The sequence below is a fragment of the Rhinolophus sinicus genome, chromosome 2, assembly GCF_057876585.1.
Source record: "Rhinolophus sinicus isolate RSI-liver-muscle chromosome 2, RSI-T2T, whole genome shotgun sequence".
NCBI classification, from domain to species: Eukaryota; Metazoa; Chordata; class Mammalia; order Chiroptera; family Rhinolophidae; genus Rhinolophus; species Rhinolophus sinicus.
Genome location: NC_142502.1, coordinates 42,205,257 through 42,209,376, shown reverse-complemented (window position 1 = coordinate 42,209,376; position 4,120 = coordinate 42,205,257). Strand labels below are relative to the sequence as shown.

At 36.8% G+C, this 4,120-nt stretch overlaps 1 pseudogene; it reads left to right on the top strand.

The window, feature by feature from the left end:
* Positions 1–2,383: 2,383 nt before the first annotated feature.
* Positions 2,384–3,767, top strand: LOC109453286 (heterogeneous nuclear ribonucleoprotein K pseudogene; annotated as a pseudogene).
* Positions 3,768–4,120: the final 353 nt, after the last annotated feature.

The following is a 4,120-nucleotide window of genomic DNA, read 5'->3' as shown; positions in this document are numbered from 1 at the left end:
CTTTAGAATGCTCTAGACTTTGGGACTCATTTCCAAAGAATAGTGTAAGAAATGGGGAAAATTATAGATTTACTGTGGAGAAACCCAAATGGAGATCAATATCACAGTGATGTTATGTGGATACTGTGTACGCCCTGATGTGATGTGATGCACCTCTGTGTCATGCTTCCAAACAATCCATAGCTCCAGTGTGATGGTCAGTTTTGTGTGTCAATTTGGCTACTCAAATTCAGAGTTATTTAAGCTAGCAGTAATATAGGTGTTGCTGCGAAGGTATTTCGTAAATGTGATTAGCCTCTACAATCAGTTGACTTTAAACAAACGAGATTATGCTCAATAATCTAGGTTGGCCTGATCTGTTTCAATCCATTAGTTAACAGGCTTTAAGAGAAGTGAGGTTTCCCTGAGGGAGAAGAAATTCTTCAATGCAGTGTCAGCTCCTACCTGAGAGTTTCCAGCCTATCCTTCCTGGTGGCCTGCACAGTAGATTTTGGACTGGTCTAGCCAGTCCCCACAATCACTAAGAAAATTCCTTTTCTTTCTTTCTTTCTTTCTTTCTTTCTTTCTTTCTTTCTTTCTTTCTTTCTTTCTTTCTTTCTTTCTTTCTTTCTTTCTTTCTTTCTTTCTTTCTTTCTTTTTCTTTCTTTCTTTCTTTCTTTCTTTCTTTCTTTCTTTCTTTCTTTCTTTCTTTCTTTCTTTCTTCCTTTCTTCCTTTCTTCCTTTCTTCCTTTCTTCCTTTCTTCCTTTCTTCCTTTCTTCCTTTCTTCCTTTCTTCCTTTCTTCCTTTCTTCCTTTCTTCCTTTCTTCCTTTCTTCCTTTCTTCCTTTCTTCCTTCTTTCCTTCCTTCCTTCCTTCCTTCCTTCCTTCCTTCCTTCCTTCCTTCCTTCCTTCCTTCCTTCCTTCCTATCTATCTAGTTTACCCATCAATCCATTATCCTAGTTCTGTTTCTTTGGTGAATGCAAACCCAGATTGGGGGGCATTTCACAGGATACCTGGCCAGTCTTTGTCAAGACTTACAAAGTCAGAAAGAAACAAGGGAAGACAGAAACTGTTAAAACCCAGAAGACACTAAGGAAATATGACTTTGAAACACAATGTGTTATCCTGGGTTGGATCCTGGAACAGAAACAAGATATTAATGGAAAAAATAAAGTTTGCGGTTTAGTAATGTACGAATGTTTATTTCATGTACTATGATAATATACGATGATAAAAATGGATGAAACTGGTTGAGGAATATATGGGAACTCTCTGTGCTGTCTTTGAAACATTTTTTGCAAATTTGAAATTATTGCGAAGAAAAAGTTTTTCATATGTATACATACAAGCACAGAGACAAATTCTAAACATTTGGAAAAGATTGACAATAATTATTAGGCAAGCAGAAATGGATTTAGTGATATTTGGGGGAGCCAACATTCAATAGAGGATCAGAAAACCTCACTAAATTCCAGAAAAATATCAATGAAATGATATCCACATCTGGTCACAGAATAAAAAACAACAAACTGTGTAGATTAAAATACTTTATAAATATCTAAGCAGACACGTGTATACCTTCAAAGAAAGAAAATCCAGGTTATTTGATGCAAATTGAATGTCAAAAAATAATACTGAGGGGCTAGAAAATTCTATGATCTAAGAATATTTTATTTAATCAACCTGTTATTTTAAATAACAGAAAAATAATTTCAGGTTTGACTAGGGCTAAGAAAATATTTTATCTGTTCACATTCTTGAAAAGTTAATTAGTGATATATTTCAATAGAATGAAAGATGAAACATAAAAGTGCTAAAAAAAGATGTTTATTAAAACCAGAGAAAAGTTGAAAAATATTTTATGGAAACAATTCAAATTTCAAAAATTATCCTTGAAAGAAAAGATGCATCATGCCAAATTAATAATTCAATAGTAATTTAATGTACTAACAATATCAATAATCTATGTCAAAGACACTAGGTTAAATTAACAAACGCTGGAAGTAGAGGAGTTAGGAGCTATGTAGTGAAGGAGTAAAAATGTGAAAAACTAAGTAGCTTATATAGATGAGACCTAAAATAAAATTTCCCACTTGGAACTGGCACTCTAAATAAACATGCTTTAAAGTTTTGAAAAGGGAAACACAATTAGAATCATAAAGAAAACCTTACCAAAATTAATTATGAGTAGAGCATAAAATGGGGTGAAGAGAAGTGAACAATGTTGAAAATGGATTTGTAGAGATAAGCAGAAACCATCTCATACAAGACTATGTAAGTCATATTAACGTGTTTGGACTCTAATGATGTAACTTTTGTTTAAGAAAACTTGGAGTAAGAATAGAGGCAGTGTGATAGGGATGGTGGCCTGGCACGATTGGAATGTCCATTTAATCCAAGAAAATGGAAACTGAACAGCCAGAGGAAACCTTCCCCAGTACAGAAACCAGTGGTGATTTTGCTAAACACCCTGAAGGAGATATGGAAGAGAAAGAAACAAGCTTTTAAAAGATCTAGAAACACAGATGAAATGTTTGAACTATGCATTCTGCTTTAGAGTAAGAATGCAGGGGCAGTGATTAGAAAAGAAGGCAAGAATATTTGGGCTCTGTGTACAGACGACAATGCCAGTGTTTCAGTCCCAGGCAGCAGTGGCTCTCAGTGCATATTGAGTATCAGTGCTTATATTGAAAAAATTGGAAAAATTCTAAAGAAAGTCATCCCTATCTTGGAAGACAGCCTGTAGTTGCCATCACCCACTGCAACCAGCCAGCTCCCACTGGAATCTGATGTGGTGAAAGGCTTAAATTACCAACACTATAAAGGAAGCAACTTTGATGGAGAGTGAGATTGTTGATTTATCAGAATCTGGCAGGAGGAATTATCAGGGTCAAAGGTGCTAAAATCAAAGAACTTTGAGAGAACACTCAGACAACAATCAAGCTTTTCCAGGAATGCAGTCCTCATTCCACTGACAGAGCAGTGCTTATTAGAGGAAAACCAGACAGGGCGGTAGAATGCATAAAGATCATTCTCGATCTTATATCAGAGTCTCCCATAAAAGAACGATACACAGCTTTAGGGTTCCAATTTTTACAATGAAATCTATGATTATGGTGGCTTTACAATGATGTTTGATGACTGCCATGGATGTCCCATGGGAATTCCAATGCAGGAAGAGATGATTTTGAAAGAATGCCTCCTGGTCAGGTGGGCATCCAATGCCTCCATATAGAAGAGATTATTATGACTATAGGAGCCCTTGGTGAGGACCTCCTTCCCGCCTCCTGGATGAGGTGGCTGGGGAGGTAGCAGAGTTCAGAATGTATCTCTTACTCCACCACCACCTCCTAGAGGAGATCTAACGACCTCTGACAGAAGAGGAAGACCTGGAGACCATTGTAATGGTTCAGTGGTGAGGAAACTTGAAACTTTACAGTAGATACATGGAGACCTTCAGAGTGGCAGATGGCTTATGAAGCACCTCCAGATATGATTATTCCTATGCAGGTGGTCGTGGCTCTTGTGGTGATCTTGATGGACCTGTTGTTACTACACAAGTAATGATTCCCAAAGAATTGGCTGGATCTATTATTGGCAAAGGTGGTAAGCAGATTAAAAAAAAAATTCACCATGAGTCAAGACCTTCGGTCAAAATTGATGTACCTTTAGAAGGGTACAAAGATCAGATCATTACCTTTACAGGAACACAGGACCAGATACGAATGCACTGTATTTGCTGCAGAACAGTGGGAAGCAGGATGCCGATGTTGAAGGATTCAAATGAAAGATTATTTTTTTCTTTTTTATAGTGTGAAGCAGTATTCTGGAAAGTTTTTCTAAGACAAGTGAAGAACTAAAGGAGTCCTGCATCTTTTTTATTTTTTTTTTATTTTAATCTGCTTCTGTTTAAAAAGCCAACATTCTTCTGCTTCCTAGGTGTTCTGCATTTGACCTGTAGTGAAATCTTTGCTGTTCATCAGATGTAATGTTTCAGTTTCCTACAAGCAGGGTGTGTGTTCGGGGTGGGGGGAGGGGAGGGTGTGGAAAAACTAACATTGAAATTTTGAAACAGCAGCAGAGTGAGTGCATTTTTTTTTTTTTTCATTGTTGGTGGTTAAAAAGGAAAATCCCTTTCCC